Below are 19,039 nucleotides of genomic sequence, written 5' to 3' on the forward strand. Positions count from 1 at the left end.
GGAAAGATAAATGGGCCCTTAGGAGATTACATGGAAGAAATGATAGATAGTTTTCATAACAAACATCTATTTAGGTGTGATATGGAGACGTCTTATCTCTGGTGATAATAGTTAACCTTCCCTGGTTGTTCCTGAGATGGGGATTTATGATGTTTCGGTTATTTTGACTTCTTTTGGGAGACTCTCCTTTTAGGCATAAAAGAGATTTCAGGAACTCACATATCTTCTGCTTAAAATAATTTTTATATCACAGCGGCTTATTCCAGACCTATTCAATACCTACAAGTGGAATTACTGGCTCATATGGAAACTCTTATGTTGAAGTTTTTGAGGAACTTCCCAATTGTTTTCCAAAGCAGCTGTACCATTTTACATTCTTACTGGCAATGTATGAGGGTTCCAGTTTCTCCACGTCCTCCCCAACACTTGTTTTTATCTTTTAATTATAGCTTTCCTATGTTGAAGCTTTTGAGGAACTTCCCAATTGTTTTCCAAAGTAGCTGTACCATTTTACATTCTTACTGGCAATGTATGAGGGTTCCAGTTTCTCCGCGTCCTCCCCAACACTTATTGTCTTTTAATTATAGCTTTCCTATGCTAGTGGGATAAGATACCTATACCACCTGACTTCACACTTGAATACCCTTGAAGTGGTATAATTGTGGTGTATTTTTTAAATTGTGGTTAGAAAACACACACATAACAGAAGTTACCATCTTACTCACTTTTAAGTATACAGTTCAGTAGTGTATTCACATTCTCGTGCAATAGATCTTCAGAACATTTTCATCTTGCCAAACTAAAATTCTGTATCTATTAAACAGCGCCCCATTTCTCCCTCCCCCAGCCCCTGACAACCACCATTTTATGGTATAACTGTGATTTTGACTTGCGTTTCCCTAATGGTTAATGATATTGAACATCTTTTCATGTTTTTATTAACCGTTTGTATATCTAGTTAGTTCTTTAGCCCTTTTGTTTTTCAGACGGAGTCTGGCTCTGTCACCCAGGCTGGAGTGCAGTGGCGCGATCTCGGCTCACTGCAAGCTCCGCCCCCCGGGTTTACGCCATTCTCCTGCCTCAGCCTCTCAAGTAGCTGGGACTACAGGCGCCCACCACCACGCCCGGCTAATTTTTTGTATTTTTAGTAGAGACGGAGTTTCACTGTGTTAGCCAAGATGGTCTTGATCTCCTGACCTCGTGATCCGCCTCCCTCAGCCTCCCAAAGTGCTGGGATTACAGGCGTGAGCCACCACCCCCGGCCAACCCATTTTTAAATTAGGTTGTAACAGTTCTCTATTATTGAATTGTAAGAGTTCTTTATATATTCTAGACACAAGTCCCTTTTGGTACATGATCTACAAATATTTTTCTCCCATTCTGTGAGCTATCTTTTCACTTTCTTGATAGTGTTCTTTGAAGCACAAAAGTTTTCAATTTTGATGAAATCCAACTTATCTATTGTTTCTTTTGTTACTTGTGTTTTGAGTGTCATATCTAAGAAGGCTTTGCCTAACTCAAGGTCACAAAATTTACACCTATATTTTTTATAAGGGTTTTATAGTCTTAGCTTTTACATTTTGATCAATTTTGAGTTAATTTTTATATTCAGTGTGATAAAGTGAATTCCACTTCATTCTTTTACATTTGGATATCTAGTTATCCCAGTACTGTCTGTTGAAAAGACTACTCTTTCTTTATTGAATTGTCTTGGTACCCTTGTTGAATTGACTATAAATTTGAAGGTTTATTTCTGGACTCTCAATTCTATTCTATTGATCTATATGGCTATGTTTATGCTAGTACTGTAGTTTCTCACTTATAGAAGCTTTGTGGTAAGTTTCAAAATTGGCAAGCAAAAGTCCTCCAACTTTGTTCTTTTTTAAGATTGTTTTGGCTATGCTGGGTCCCTTGAATTTTAGTATGAATTTTAGGATCAGCTTGTCAACATCTGCCAAAAAAAAAAAAAAAAAAAAAAGCCAACTGGGATTTTGATAGCAATTACACTGAACCTTTAGATCAATTTGGGGAATATTGCCATATTAACAATATTAAGTCTTCCAATCTATGAATATGGGATATCTTTTTGTTTATTTAGGTCTTCTTTAATTTTTTAAAATAATGTTTTAAAGTTTTCAGTGTGAAAGTTGTACTCGTTTTATTAAATTTATTTATTTCAAAGCATTTTATTCTTTTTGATGCTATTGTAAATAGAATTGTTTTAATTTCATTTTCAAATTATTCATTACTGGCATATAGAAATAACTTGATTTTTGATTATTGATTTTTGGATATTGATGTACTCTTCAAATTTTAGGACTTGTTTATTAGTTTTAATAGTTTTTTAGTGGATTCCTTAGACTTACATACAAGATCATGTCATATGCAAGCAGAATTAATTTTACTTTTTCCTTTCCAGTTTGAATGCCTTTTATTTGTTTTTCTTGCCTAATTTGCCTGGCTAGAACTTCCTGTCTAACCCTTTCCTCCTAGTCTCCATTACCCTTATATGTCATGTACACATGTCAATGTTGAATAGACATGGGCAGAGTGGACATCCTTGTCTTGTGCCTGATCTTAAGGGGCATGTCCTTTAATGAGCCACCCTTGGAAGTCACATAGTATCATTTCTATTGTACCCTGTTAGTCAAGCAGTCACAAGCCCATGCAGATTCAAGGAAAGCAGATACAGACTCCACCTCTTGACTGAAGAAGTACAAATGAATTTTCACCCATATTTTAAAGCCACCACTATTTAGTTTCTTAGACATCAAGTGAATAATGTATTTCAGAGAGGAGAGAGTGATCTATGTCAAATGATACCATTAGATTATGTGAGATATGAGAATTGGCCATTGGATTCAGCAATGCAGAGGTCACATGTGGCCTGGATAAGCCCAATTTTGGTTCTGTCTGTGGTGAAAACCCATTTGGAATGAAGTCAAGTGAGTATGGGCAGAGAGGAATGGGAAGCAGCAAATAGAATCAACTCTTGAGAATTTTGTTACAAGGAGAAACACGGAAATAGTGTGGTAACTGTCAATATGGGTTTACCAGTGTTTAGTTTTAAGATGAGAGAAAACAGCATGTTTGAATGCCCATGAAAACAAATCAGTGGAGAGGGAAAAAATGATAATGCTGGGATACTAGGAGTAATTGCAGTAGTGATGTCTTTGAGAGAACAAAAGAATACTAGCATATCTCCTTTCTCTTGTATCTTCAGTTTATTTCCTTCTGCCTCAAATTATGCTAGATATTACCAGTACTAAAGAACTCCCCCACCCCAGCCCTGTTTCTCATTCCACCCTATAACTCCTATTTAGCTTCCATCCTATTGCTATTTCTCTTAGTTCCAGACATCTTGAGAAAGTCTACAACAATGATTCCCCAGTGCTGCTACTTAGCAGAATCACAACTCAGATCTTAGACATATTGAGTCAGAAGTTCCCCAGGTAATTCTAATACTACTACGTCTGGGACCCTCTGAACCCTACACTATGGTCATTTTTGTTTTCTTGTTTCTTATTCACGATTAATTATGCCTCATCTTTTATATTCTGATTATTGACTTAAACTGATTTCCCAAGAGTGCCCATTAAGCTCCTGTTTACCCCATGCCATGACCTTTCCTTGCTCCTCATTCTTCATGGCCCCACTTTGAAGGATTCTACACATAACTATTTTTCTCCTCCTAGAAAGTTACTTGTCCTGGCTTCTGAGTCACCATGTTCCGCTGCATTTCAATGGTGCTTAAGAACTGCTTTTAGGGGAGAGGGGAAAATGCAGATCCCCAGATCTATCTGTCTTAAAATACTGATTTAATAGGTCTAGGATCTGGCCCAGGAATCACCTCTCTAACAAGCCTTCAGATGATTCTTTTTTTTTTTTTTTTTAGATGGAGTTTCACTCTTGTTGCCCAGGCTGAAGTGCAATGGCGCGATCTCGGCTCACCGCAACCACCACCTCTCAGGTTCAAGTGATTCTCCTGCCTCAGCCTCCCGAGTAGAGTAGCTGGGATTACAGGCATACATCACCATGCCAGCTAATTTTGTATTTTTAGTAAAGACGGGGTTTCTTCCTGTTGGTCAGGCTGATCTCGAACTCCCAACCTCAGGTGATCTACCCGCCTCAGCCTCCCAAAGTGCTGGGATTACAGATGTGAGCCACCACCTGAAGCAGGTGGTCTACAGATATCACTGCCATGAACTGCATCTTTCCCTGGGTCTCTACAGGCCCCATGCATCATTGATGGGACCAATGTCTTGTTAAGCACCATTTCCACAGTGTATCTGGCAGTGCATGGAATAGACACTGAGGAGTCAAGCATAGACCTGCTATTTTCAAAGAGTGCCCCGTCTATGCTCTCTCTTATTTATTGCAATCAGCCCTTACTTGTAGACTGATTCTTCTCAAATCAATTTATCTATTTTTGGTCTTTCTGCTGAGTTTGCAACTTTCATTGCTAAGTGGCTAATGGATGTTTCCACTCATGTTTCCCACAGGCCCCTCCACCATGTCCAAAGTAGAACACATCTTCCTACAAAACCTGTTTCTCTCTCACTTTCCCCTACTGAGTTAGTGACATTGCTATTTTCCCAGAATCCCACATTCCCCTTCTTCTGGCCCCTCGTCTCTCCCCCAATATTCGATCAGTCAGCAAATCTTGATTCCACTGCTGTATTACTAGTTTCTGTGTCTGTCCCCTTTCCCTGCCTGCTAAACCTGACTTACTCCACACTCCTAGTCTCCATTACACCTTCCTCAGCCTGGTTCTTTAAAGGTAGGTGTACCTCAGTGCTCAGGCCTGAGCAATCTCTTCTTACCACCCATCCTTTGGCTGATTCCATCCATTCCCATGTTGGCAATTCCTAAACTCTCTATCTTCAGGCTAGAACTTTCTTTTGAACCCTAGACCCATGTATCTCCACTCTGTCTCACAGGTTCCTCAACCTCAACATGTCCAAAGCTCAACTCAGCACGTTCCCCATAAGTCTGTTTTGCTTCCTGAGTTCCTCATCTTGATGAATGATACCATCCCCAGCCCTGTTGGCCAAACCAGAAACATGGCTGTCATTTCTTATCACTCCTGTTTTGTACCCTCTTCTAAATATCTTTCAAATCTTGTCTTTACCCCTGCCTCTCTTCCCACCTCCATGCTAGGCTTCTCACTACCACCATTAGATGACTTTGTAGCCATCTCCTAACAGTCTCTTGGCTTCCTGTTTGAGTCCTCCCATCTTACCCATTCATTCTCCACATCCAACCAGGTAGCTCTTTATAAAAAACTAATCAAGTTACTTCTGATTAAAACCCTTCAATGACTCCCATTTACTGTCAGGAGAAAAGTTGAAATCTTATCAAGCCCCTTCCTGATTTTGCCTCTGTTTAACGTTTGCAGCCTTGTTACCTCTGTTTTCCCCTTTCACACTCCCCACTCCAGCTAGCCTGCACCATTTCCATGTCCCATAACATACCATGGTTTTTATTTGTTTTTTTTCTTTTTTTAGAGACAAGGTCTTGCTCTGTCACTGAGGCTGGAGTGCAGTGTCGTGGTCATGGTTCACTGCAGCCTCGAATTCCTGGGCTCAAGTGATCATTCGGCCTCAGCCTCTTGAGTAGCTAGGACTACATGCATGTGCTACCATGCTTGGCTTTTTTTTTTTTTTTTTTTTTGTGACAGAGTCTCACTTTGTTGCCTAGGCTGGAGTGCAATGGCGCAATCTTGGTTCACTGCAAGCTCCACCTCCCGGGTTCAAGCGATTTTCCTGCCTCGGCCTCCCGAGTAGCTGGAATTACAGGCACGTACTACCATGCCCGGCTAATTTTTGTATTTTTAGTAGAGATGGGGTTTCACCATGTTGGCCAGGTTGGTCTTGAACTCCTGACCTCAGGTGATCCACATGCCTTGGCCTCCCAAAGTTCTGGGATTACAGATGTGAGCTACCACGCCCGGCCACCTGGCTATTTTAATTTTTTTTTTTTTTTCAGTAGAGAGAGAGTCTCGCTGTGCTGCCCAGGATGGTCTTAGACTCCCGGCCTCAAGTGATCCTCCTGCCTTGGCCTCCCTAAGTGCTGGGATTATAGGCGTGAGCCACTGTGCCTGGCCAACATAACAGGCTTAAGCCCATCTTAGCATTTACCACATTGTGTGTTATTTGCTTGTTTACTTCTCTCTGTCTCTCAGTAGACTAGAAACTACTTAGGACAGGAGCTGACTTGTTTCTCCATGTATTCCCATTGCTTTGTACAGAGTTTACCGTTTAACAAATACTTGTGAAATGAATGAATGTATCTTAAAAGTATTGAGGAATCACTGCAGTAATTTTAAATATAGCAATATGATCAGATTTGTATTTTTAAAATATCAGTATGGGAAGTGGTTTGAAGTGTAACAGTCTACAAAGTGATGTGTGGGAAAAGTATTAGAACTCATATTTATTTTTAGCTACGTAGAAAATTAAATTTTACTAATATTCGATTAGCATTAGGACATGTCAATCACTTATCAATAAATGTACAAATTTGGAGGATAGTTTAGTGTTTGAATTGGGGGAATACTTAGAAATAAATATACAAATTTGGAGGATAATTTAGCGTTTGAATTGGGGGATACTAGAGGTAGGAAAATTAGGATTAAGATGCCACTATAGTAATACAGTTGAGGAACAGTAAGGGCCGAAGGACTTGATTTTTGATAATGGAGAGGAGTGGCTTAGGATAATTCTTATGCTTCTGACTTGGGTAAGGTGAATAATAACAGTCGGTGAATCTTGGAGCACATGTACACTTTTTCTGTTGGAGTGTTGCTCCCTGGAGGCAAGACTGTCTTAGTCATGTTTGTGCCTCTCTCCTGAGAACACCATTCATTCATTCAAGCACTCATTAGTTCATTCAGAAAATACTTAGGAGGTCTACTTTGAATGAGCTGCTGTCCTTGGTGCTAGAGAGAGGATGAACAAGATACTAGAGGTCCTGGCCCTCGAGCAACTCACATGGATGGGTAAGGGTGAGGGGAGACTAACAATAAACAAAAAGCAAAAAATATCATGAAGGTACCATGAAGGAAACAGACAAGTTAGGGAGTAGTTGTAGATAGGACAGTGTCAGGGAAGGTATCTCCGGAAAGCCTTCAGTTGAGCTCAGCCCTCAGGGTTAACAGAAACCCAGCTTTGTCGAGAGCCTGTCTGTAGCATTTTGGGTGGAAGGAACATGAAGTACAGTGGCCCAAAGTGGAAAAGAACTTGAGGTGTTAGAGGAACAGAAAAGAGGCCTGTGTGACTGGAACTGAATAAACAAAGAGGAGCAACACGGATGGAGTTGGAGAGAGTACAGGCCTTACTGGCTGTGGGTGGGAGTCGACATTGTCTTCTATGCAGTAGGAAGACATCAGAGTTGAAGCTGGGAAGTGACCTTTTCTGAGTTGCACTTTTAAAAGACTGAGGAAGAAACGTATTTGGAGGAATCAAGTGTTCAGTTTCAGACATTTTAAATGTGAGATGCAATGTTAAGCCTACTTTGTTTATTTAACTAGTTGAACCTCCAGGCATTTAATTTCTTCTGTGTTTATCACAGCTAGGTCCTCTAGAATTCTGCAGATATGTACCAGGCATAAGACTGAGTTAACGAGTCAGATTAGGAGGAGGAGGGGGAACAGCCATCATATGTTTTCTCTGCTCTGAGCTCTTTGTATTTGTGCCAGTAGTGCGGCTCCAAACCCACCTGTCAGCCCCAAACCCACCCTTCTATACTTTGCTTAGTGATGCTGGGACTAGGCCTCTGCAAACCACATGTATGCTTTCCCAGCTGCCCCCATGAGGCTTTGCAAATCACAGCAATGGAGGGAGACTGGAAGATAGATAGGAGGAAGAAGGGATTTGCTCTTTCCTGTTTGTTTCCCATGAGCTTCCTGTTTGCTTCTCATTCCTGTGAGCATCACCCCAGCCTCACTTCTGTACCTTGACAGTAGTGGTTGATTCCAGGAGCAGCAGTTGAATCCAGGTTGCAGTTTTTCCAACATTTTCCAAACCTGCCTCCTCACCCCCACCCAGGACCCAGCCCCAGGCCCAGCAGCACCCCCTTCTCAGAGGTTTCAGTGTTTCAGATCTGTCGGGCTCCTCCAAACTTCTACATTTTTGTAATTCCAACTTCACTCTGTTTCCCTAGCTCTGTGGATGGTAGCCGTTTCCTGCAATTGCTACTAGCGTTATACCTTAGTGTTTTCCTTTTGATTTTTCAGTTAACAACTCTTTGTGTTAATCTCTGATAAAATAATTGGTGTGTTTTTTGTCTCCTGGCTGGATTTCAATCGCTATAATTAGATATTATCTCCTATAATTCTGGCACAATTTCCTAAAGTAGACAGAAAATTGAAACCAAATAAGGTTAAATAATTAGCTCATATTACAAAGCTACAAAGTGGCAGAGTTGGGATTTGAATCCAGTTTTGTTTTGCCTGAAGCTTGTGCTCTAAAAACTAGTCACTTTCCTACATTGCCTGAAAAATACATGGTTTTTAAACATCAAACTGTAGGTACAATTTCCAAATTCTTTCATCATTTTTATTGCTTTGCTATAACCTATTATCAGACTCAGCATTTCCCAAAATATATCCCAAGTGACAACAGTACTGCAAGAAGACCTGTGAAATGTAGATTCTGTACTCAAGTCAGCTTAAGAACGGTCACACAGTGTACTCTTCGGAAGAGTCACGACAAACATTAGCATAAGAAAGGCTCCGAGAAATCCTGGAATAAAATTTAAATTTGCATTCAGTCAGTTTCTTATAAATGTCCTGACTGGGAACATCCCAAGGATGTGGAAATGGGGAGTTAAACAATATCAAATCTCATGTGTCCCTTGCAACAGTAGTGCCTGGTTAGGAGAAACCTGATGGTGCCAGCTATTGTGGGATGCTCTCATCATACAGAAGTTGCTTTTAAAAAAATCTCGGGGAAGGGGATTCTGGTCTTTGTTTAGGTTATAAAAACATGATCTCAGATTGGTACTTGTTTGCATTTGAACTATTTCAACCTGTGGATACATTTCCATTTCACCTTCAGTTGAAAAAGATATAAGCAATTCTGGGATCAATAACCAAGGTAAGAATAGGTATTTGATGACTTCCAGTATAAGCAACTTTTATTTTGTTTCTCTCATGTCAGCCTGGGAGCAGGTTATCTCTGCACAAGATCTGAAGTCCCACTTTTGTAATCCTGACCTGTATAAATCCTCTAAATAGGAGTGGTTTTGCAATGCTTATATTTAACTTTCTGAATGTATTTACTTGAAAATTTATCTATGATACTTTATAAGACTTTCTACTGTAAAAAACACCCTATAATTAATACTTCACACATTTGCTTATTTTTAAAAAGTGAGAACCCATCTGCATTTCTGTTTGAAATTGTGGTTGATTTTATGTTTACATTGTATTTGAATAACTGTGTCAGTTAATTGGTTTGAGTTATTTTGATTATTTAAATTTTGATTTAAAAATCAGTCAAAAATACAGGGTCCCTGACTAAAGTAAGTCCAAAAAGTTAGTTAACCCCTGTCATCTGACTCCATTCCAGAGAAAGCTGCCTCAAAAGTTTTCTTCATGGAATATTACTCTGCTTTAAAAAGGACTGAAGTACTCCCTGCAGCCAGACACTGCTTATTACTGCATGGAGGTGAACATGTCTTCATTTACTTAATTGAGTTTATTGAGTGTCTTCTATGTGCCACTCACTGGGCCAAGTGCTAGAGACAACAACAGTAACAACAACAAAAGGAGCCAGGTGTGGTGGCTCACACCTGTAATCCCAGCTACTTAGGATGCTGAGGTGGGAGAATTACTTGAGTCCGGGAGTTGATTCCAGCCTGGTCAACACAGTGAGAATCCATCTCTTTAAAAAAGGAGAAAAAAAAAAAAAAAAGATGGCCTGGCACAGTGGCTTACACCTGTCATCCCAGAACTTTGGGAGGCTAAAGTGGGAGGATTTCTTGAGGCCAGGAGTTTGAGACAGCCTGGGCAACACAGTGAGACCCCGTCTCTACAAAAAATAAAAATAAAAAAATTAGCTGAGTGTAGTAGTATGCACCTGTAGTCCCAGTTACTTGGGAGACTGAGGTGGGAGGATTGCATGAGCCAGGGAGGTCGAGGCTTCAGTGAACCATGATTGTACCACTGCACTCCGGTCTGGGTGACAGAGCAAGACCTTGTCTCAAAAAACGAGAAAAAGAAATGAGGTACTGATACATGTTACAAGATAGATGAACCTTGAAGACTTTATGAGAAGTGAAATAAGAAGCCAGTCACAAAATAACAAGTATTATATTTCACTTACATGAGGTACCTAGAGCATTCAAATTAATAGAGACAGAAAGTAGAATGATGGTTGTCAGGGGCTGGGAGGAGGGAGAATGGGGAGTTACTGCTTAACAGATATACAGTTTCAGTTTGGGATGATGAAAAAGTTCTGGAAGTGAATTGCAGTGATGATTGTACAACACTGTGAATATACTTAATGCCACTGGAATGTATATTTAAGAATGGCAAAAAGGGTAACTTTCATGTTATGTGTATTTGAGCACAATGAAACATGTATTTTTCTTCATGGATTCAGCATGCTTCTCCAATTCACATTCCAATGTGACTCCTAAAGAATAAGAATCACAATTGCTCGGGGCTGGGCAGGGTAGCTCATGCTTGTAATCCCAGCACTTTGGGAGGCCAAGGCAGATGGATCACCTGAGGTCAGGAGTTCAAGACCAGACTGACCAACACAGTGAAACCCCGTCTCTACTAAAAATACAAAATTAGCTGGGCCTGGGGGCACACATCTGTAATCCCAGCTACACGGGAGGCTGAGGCAGGAGAATCACTTGAATCTGGGAGGTGGAGGGTGCAGTGAGCTGAGATCGTGCCATTGCACTCCAGTCTGGGCAAAAAGAGTGAAACTCCATCTAAAAAAAAAAAAAAATCACAATTGTTCATGGCCTTTGGGTACTGGCATTCTATTTACTTAAAATCGGGTTCAAGGAGTCTTTTTTTCTGGAAAAATTCTCTAAATTGAGAGACTGAAGACAATTTGAAAACTATCCTCAAAATAGTAAGAACTTTAGTGAAAAATGAAAACAGATTCTCCAAGGGTCCCAAAGTTTCACCTGAGGCTCACTCTGGCCTGGCTTCTCCTGTGCCGGCCAGCAGCTGTGATTTGGGTTTGGATTATCAGGCCATGACCCCACTAGTGTAAAAAGGTGCTAGAGAATCAGAAAATTCGTGCAGGCAATTACTACTCTGCCCCGGGCTAACAGAATGCTGACTTTCTGTTTGAATGTGTGCCCCTGCCAACGCCAAGATATTTCTGAGCTCCTTATGATGAGATCTGAACTCAAGTTTAGTCTCCCTAAGCCACAGCTCCTAGGCCTTCCCAGCTTGCCTTTCACTGTTGCTATCTTAGCAGACCTGACTCCTGATTTAGCCTTCCCACATGCCATCTGTCACCAGTTCTGCAGTTCCTTCCTCCCCTCTCTCTCTTCATCCCCTCGAATCCTGATTCGAGCCCTGGCAATCCTCTCATAGGCCTTATGACATGGCTTTGAGAGACCATGTCTTCGAAGAGTGAATAAAGCATCTCTCTGTGTGAGGCAGAGCCACACTGCACATTAGCCAAATCAACACACTCAAATTTGTGTTGAACAAAAAGGAAAATTAATGCTTATTAAGTACCTACTATGTCCCAAGTAATGTGTCAGTTATTTTCAAACCTCTTAACAAGCTTAAGAGGGCAGGCATTACAATTATGTATGTATGTATGTATGTATGTATGTATGTATTTATTTATTTATTTTTTAGACAGGGTTTCACTTTGTTGCCCGGGCTGGAGTGCTGTGGCGTGATCTCAGCTCACTGCAAGCTCCGCCTCCCAGGTTCACGCCATTCTCCTGCCTCAGCCTCCCTAGCAGCTGGGACAACAGGTGCCCACCACCACGCCCAGCTAATTTTTCTTGTATTTTTAGTAGAGACGGGGTTTCACCGTGTTAGCCAGGATGGTCTCCATCTCCTGACCTCGTGATCCACCCGCCTCGGCCTCCCAAAGTGCTGGGATTACAGGCGTGAGACACTGCGACCCACCAATTATTTAATATTTTTAATATAGACACTACTTTCCCACAGCTGGGCCCACTTTTCGGGAAGCACGCTAGATCTTAGCGGCAAATATAGAGGCAGAGATCTAGCTGATGCAGATGCCACCTGGGCCTGCTTCCAATTGGTCTTCTTATTTCCTTAATTCTGGGCACTTCTGTTCAGTCACCCAAGTCCAACCTTTTACTAGTCAATTCCTTCTCCACATCCAGATCCGAATAACCTGTGCTCACTTGCAAACTCTCACTTGTCAACGGTTCTGTACCTGTCCTGAATCGAATCCAGAGAATCACCTGTGCTGGTCTCCTTCTAAGAAAGAAATGGTCTCCCTGCCTGCTGGCCATGTTTCTTGTTCCCCTGAATCCCATTCCTCCCAGATTACTGCCTAGTCATCTGCTCTTTGGAAGGCAGACTTTGCATTAAAATTAATTTTACTTTAGACTGTCTGATATCACACCTGGTAACCCTAAGACTCCTCCAGATCCTTTAAAATATGCAATTAAAAATAAAATCTACACTTTTGGTCACTTTTTATTTGAACATATAAAATGCACTTTGTAGCTCAGAACAGCCTTTAAACAGTGTGGTTTTCTCATAATGGCAGCCAGCGGGGGACAGGCCTTTACCATTTAAAGAGCACCAGGCACTGTTAGGCACTTCACATGTTCTTCCCTTCAAGTATCCCAGCAACCCTATAGGTGAGTAGTAATATCCCCATCTTACAGATGGTGAAATAGATTAAGTAACTGTCCATAGTTGCACGGCTGGTCAGATCACATTTGAAATACCTTGTCTAGTTCCTAGAGTCACTGTAAGCCAAGGGATAAGTTAGTTCAGGAAGGTTCTCAAACTAGCAGATGCCAAGAAGAGATAGACATGCAAGCCATTTATTGGGGGAAATACGTTGAACAAGACAGAGCAAAAACAGGTTGGGAGGGCCATCAGACAAGGACACAGGTATGGTACATGTAAAAGGAGAGAGGGGGAGAACGATTGGGTAGCACTACAGCACCATTCTGAGAAAGTCTCTGCTAAGTGGATGGGGTGTCCCTCCTTTGATGCTCTTGGAGGAATCTCACGTTGGTCAGGGATGGCCCAGCCCTAGTACCCATGCTGTGCTCTGTCACTGGCTAGAGGCAGCCCAAAGGAGGCATGTCCTTGACATGAAAACTATGGTTAACCCAAAGGGCAGCAGCTGGAGCTGGCTACCACCCAGTGGCAGGTACTCTGGGAGGAGAGCTGAGCAGTGCACCTCCATGTCACAGAGAGAACAAAAATTTAAAGAAAGCATAGGCTGGGCACAGTGGCTCATGCCCATAATCCTAGCACTTTGGGAAGCCAAGGTGGGTGGATCGCTTGAGCTCAGCAGTTTGAGACCAGCTGGACAACATGGCAAAACCCTTCTCTACAAAAAAAAACAAAAAAATTTAGACAGGCATGGTGGTGTATGTGCCTGTGGTTCCAGCTACTATGGCAGCTGAGGTGGGAAGATAGCACTGAGCCTGGGAGGTTGAGGCAACAGTGAGCTGTGATTGCACCACTGCATCCCAACCTGAGTGACAGCAAGACTCTGTCTTCTCAAAAAAAAAAAAAAAAAGCATGCTTTAATAATCAAAGGCAACCGGGGAGGCAATGGCCACTTCAGTATCATCTAAATAGTCACACAGAGGAGGTGAGAACGGTGGCTTCAGCATCATCTAAATAGTCACACAGATGGATGTGAGACCAGTGGCTTTCAGTATTCTGAATGTCACAAGTCAGAAAGACCAGAAGACCAGTTAAAGTCACCAAGGTTTTATTTTTATTTTTCCAAGTAAGGACATTAAACAGTTAAATACAACTTATTATCACCACAATGCAACAGAAGATACTTTAATACCTCCCAAAACAGGAAGAGCATAATCTCAGCATAAAGTCCTTTAAGTTGAATAGATTTAGAACAATGAAAAAGCATTGTTCTTACTAGTCTTGTTTTGCTGCAGTTTAGCTAAAAACACCCTCATGAGCTGGGTACCAGTCCATGGACTGGGTCTCAAAACTGTTCGAGGGCATTTAATTATAGGATGGGGATAGACCTGGGCTCTTCTAAGATATTTTCCAGCCCTGAGGCTCATTCATTCAATTCACAAGTATATACTGTGTACTACTACATGACAGGTCCTATGAACATATTGAGGATCCTAGGAATAAATAAGGTGCTTGTAATAAGGGCGTAAAATCTGGTAAGGGGAGAAAGATAATAAAGAGATAAGTGAATGAATAAGCAACATCATTTCTGTTTGTGGTAAGTGCTCCCATAAGGAAGGGGCCACCACTTTAGACAGTGTGGTCTAAAAAGTCTTCTCTAAGCAGGTGGCATTTGAGCTAAAACCTGAGGGAGTCAGCTTTTTGAGGCTCTGGGTGAGGAGTAGGTGAGACACAATTCTCCAGGAATATCAGTGGAAAGCCTGGAGAAAGGAATGAGCTGGATGTGCCTGAGGAACTGAATGCAGGCCAGGGTGGGGGCCGGGGGCCCTGTAGCCGGCTAGGGAGGCAAGGCGTGTTTCTAGAGTGCCCAGCTGAGAACCCACTCTACTGCTCCAAAAACCTGACTTTGCTGACAGACACTTCTCTTCGTCTAAATATGCTGTAGAAGTCCAAAGCATAGTAGAGTGTGAAATTGCTTGGAAAGAAAGGGATGTCTGGGTATTTTCCCAGAAATCTCCAAAGGGACACATTTACCTTAGCAAATTCGCCAGGGTCCTCCTTTGTGCAGGGGGGGAAAAAAAGGATCAGGCCAATTAGGCCATCTTTCAGGAGCTGACATACATTCAGCAAGCTTATGAGATTGTTGCATGCATCCGACATGACAGAGAATTAATTTACAGTGAGAATTCTACTACTGAGGGCACCCAAATCTTGCACACGCCTGCCAGCACATTTTCTTCCTGTAAGTACTCCATATGGGATGACATCTTCTAATCAGACTTTTGGGATTGGAATATGGGGACTAGGATGCCTTAAAGATGGGCCCAACTTGGTGGCTGGCGCCTGTAATCCCAGCTACTCTGGAGGCTGAGGCAGAGAATTGCTTGAACCCAAGAGGCAGAGGTTGTAGTGAGCTGAGATCACGCCACCGCACTCTAGGCTGGGCGACAAAGCGAGACTCCATCTCAAAAAACAAAACAAAAAAAAGATGGGCCCGAGTGGCACCGAGATGACTGGGATGCTGTCTTTCATCTAGAGAGGGCTTGTGTGGACACTGCATGGGCATTCCCTTTTCACTCCATCTGTTTGTAGCTGCCCCTGTTGCTTCTCTGGGCCATTCTTTCAGACGGCTTTGCATAATTGTGCTCTGATGTTTCCCAAGTTGTCTGATGTCAAGAATCACCAGGGTCTCTTGATAAAAATACAGACTTCCATGCCCACTCCCAGAAGATTCTGTTTAGAAGGATTTTGTGAGGTCCGCAAATATGGGTGACTTCCATGAGCAGCCCAGGTGATTCTCATCAAGTGTGTTTAGGAAACTCTGCATTCAGTTTTCATTTTTAAATTTCATTTATTTATTTAATTATTTTATTTTTTGAGGCAGAGTCTGGCTCTGTCGCCCAGGCTGGAGTGCGATGGTGCGATCTCGGCTCACTGCAACCTCTGCCCCGCGGGTTCATGCGGGGCACCTAAGCCTCCCAAGTAGCTGGGATTACAGGCATGTGCCACCATGCCCAGCTAATTTTTGTATTTTTAGTGGAGACAAGGTTTTGCTATGTTGGCCAGGCTGGTCTTGGACTCCTGGCCTCAAGTGATCTGCCCACTTTGGCCTCCCAAAGTGTTGGGATTACAGGCGTGAGCCACCGCACTCGGCCTGCATTCAGTTTTTAAACAGTGTTTTCTAAACTTGCTGAATCATACAATTGCCTAGAACATTTGCTGCATATGCAGATGCTCAGCCCCAGCCCAAGTGAATCAAAATTACCAAGCCAGGGGCCTGGGAATCTGTATGTTTAGTGAATGCTCAAGGTGCATCTTGTAACAAGGAGGTTTGGTAAACACTGTAATTGAGACTCACCCGGAACCTTTAGAAATACCCATTCACTGTAACTGCAGAGGAACTCAGGGATCTGCTTTTTTTTTTTTTTGAGTCAGAGTCTCGCTCTGTCACCCAGGCTGGAATGCAGTGGTATGTTCAGGGTTCACTGCAGCCTTGACTTCCCAGGCTCAAGCCATTCTTCTGCCTCAGCCCCCAAAGTAGCTGGGACTACAGGCATGCACCACCATGCCCAGCTAAATTTTTTTGAATTTTAATAGAGATGAGAGCTCACTGTTGCCCAGGCTGGTCTTGAACTCCTGAGCTCAAGCAATCCTCCCTCCTCCACCTCCCAAAGTGCTGGGATTGCAGGTGTGAGCCACCATGCCCAGCAGGGATCTGCATTTTTAATAAGAGCCCAGGTGATTGTGATGCTCAAGGTTCGTGAACCCCTTTGAGAAACACTGAATTAAACTCTGATGTTGCTACAATTCATGTCTTTGTTCTTAATGCCAAAGCACTGACAGTATTTACTAAGAACTTGCACATCTCCTTGTGTTTGCAAATGTTGTTCACAACCCTCTGCGTCTGTTTTAAAACTTTCTACTTAACTCTGTTTTTTAACTTTCTATTAAGAAAAATCTCAAACACACAGAAAATTAAACATAATAGTTCAGGGCAGGTGTGGTGGCTCATGCCTGTAATCCCAGCACTTTGGGAGGCTGAGGTGGGATGATCACTGGAGGTCAGGAGTTCGAGACCAGCCTGGCCAACATGGCGAAACCCTGTCTCTACTAAAAATACAAAAATGAGCCAGGCATGGTGGCAGGCACCTGTAATCCCAGCTACTTGGGAAGCTGAGGCAGGAGAATCGCTTGAACCCAGGAGGTGGAAGCTGCAGTGAGCCGAGATTGCACCATTGCACTCTAGCCTGGGTGACAGAGTGAGACTCTGTCTCAAAAAACCAAACCAAAACAAAAAAATAATAGTTCAATGTAGACCTATTATACTCACCACCTGATGCAACATTTGCCACATTTATCTATGTGTTTATGTATGTGTTTTTTGCTGAATTATTTCTAAGTAAGTTGCAAACATCTTGACCACTTACCCAGACACCTCAGCATGATCATCTTTTTAAAAATGAAATGAAAAGGTACTCTGCTTCATAACCACAATACCATGGTCACACCTAATAAAACTAATAATAATTCCCTAATATCAGCTAATTTCCAGCTTATGTTCAATATTTCCCCAATTGTCCCCCAAATGTCTTTTATAGCTATTTTTTCAAACCTCAATGGATGAAGGGTCATACATTGCTTATGACTGTCCTGTGCCCTATGTCTCTTTTAATCTGGAGCAGTCCTGCCATTTTTTTCCAGGCCAGTTATCTTAGAGAATGTCTCTCTTTCTGGATTTGTCTGATTGTTTCCTTATGGGGTTGCATTACACTTTAAAACAAACAAAAAAACATAATGCTGTGTGTGTGTGTTTGTGTGTCCTCCTCCCATTCCATACAAATATATATGTGTGTGTATGTGTGTATGTATATATATATATAACATATATACAAAGTTTATATATATATATATACACAGAGAGAGAGAGAGAGAGACAGGTTTGCTCCTTCCCACCCCACATGCCCTCTTTTTTCCTCTCAATCACAGCTAACAATAGTATTTATTGAATACTTGCTACATGCCTGGTACTGTTTTAAGAAATCTAGTGTATTATTTATTTACTCCTCATAATAACAACGAGGCAGGTTTGTTACCAGTAACACTAAACCATAGAGTGGGAGTGGCATGAGAAAGGTCACAGGGCTGGTAAATGATGGAGCACTAGACTTGAAGACTCAGGACTCTTGCTCTAGAGCCAGCCTTCTTAAACCACAAAAATACAATTATACTAAAGACACTTTTAAAACGTATCTTTCTAGACCAATACATGTAAACTCGAATCACTCCTTTTTATCTCCAATCATTTATTATTAACATTTTCAAACATACAGAAAATTTGGAAGAATTAAATGGTGAGCACCTATATCCTCACCACGTATATACTACAATTAACATTTTGCTGTATTTGTTTTTTATCACGTTATCTATTTCTCTATCTATCCATCAATCTATTATATTTTGATGCATTTTACTCAAGTATAACTTTTTTTTTTTTTTTGACATGGAGTCTTGCTCTGTTGCCCAGGCTGAAGTGCAGTGACGCAATCTCGCAATCTTGGCTCACTGCAACCTCTGCCTCCCGGGTTCAAGCGATTCTCCTGCCTCAGCCTCCCTAGTAGCTGGGATTACAGGCGCTCGCCACCACGCCCGGCTAATTTTTGTATTTTTAGTAGAGACAGGGTTTCACCATGTTGGCCAGGCTGGTCTCAAACTCCTGACCTCATGATCCACCCACTTTGACCTCCCAAAGTGCTGGGATTACAGGTGAAGTATAACTTATTTTAAAAAATAAGTGCATAAGGCTGGGTGAGGTCACGCTTATAATCTCAGCACTTTGGGAGGATCGCTTGAGCCCAGGAGTTTTGAGACCAGCCTGAGCAACACAGTGAACCCTGTCTCTAACAAATATATATATTTTAAAAAGGGCATAAAGTTCACAATATGGCGGTTTAATACTTTATTTGCTCATTGCCCTGCAAATATTCTAGCATTTTGCCATTACAAATTGCTAAAATTAACATTTTTGTATTTATACTTATATTTTAGTATACTTTATCTTATAGCAATGGTGCTTTTACTTCAGTGGGGTAGAATCCTAAAAATTGCATTCTCAGGTAATCTGAAAAAGGATACGTAATAGCTCATTTAGTAGATGCGGTTACTGGAGGATCACTTTCCACTAGCATACAGCAAAGTCTGGGAAGACCTGCATTTCCTTCCCTT

This window comes from Pongo abelii, chromosome 15 (assembly GCF_028885655.2).
Source record: "Pongo abelii isolate AG06213 chromosome 15, NHGRI_mPonAbe1-v2.0_pri, whole genome shotgun sequence".
NCBI lineage: Eukaryota > Metazoa > Chordata > Mammalia > Primates > Hominidae > Pongo > Pongo abelii.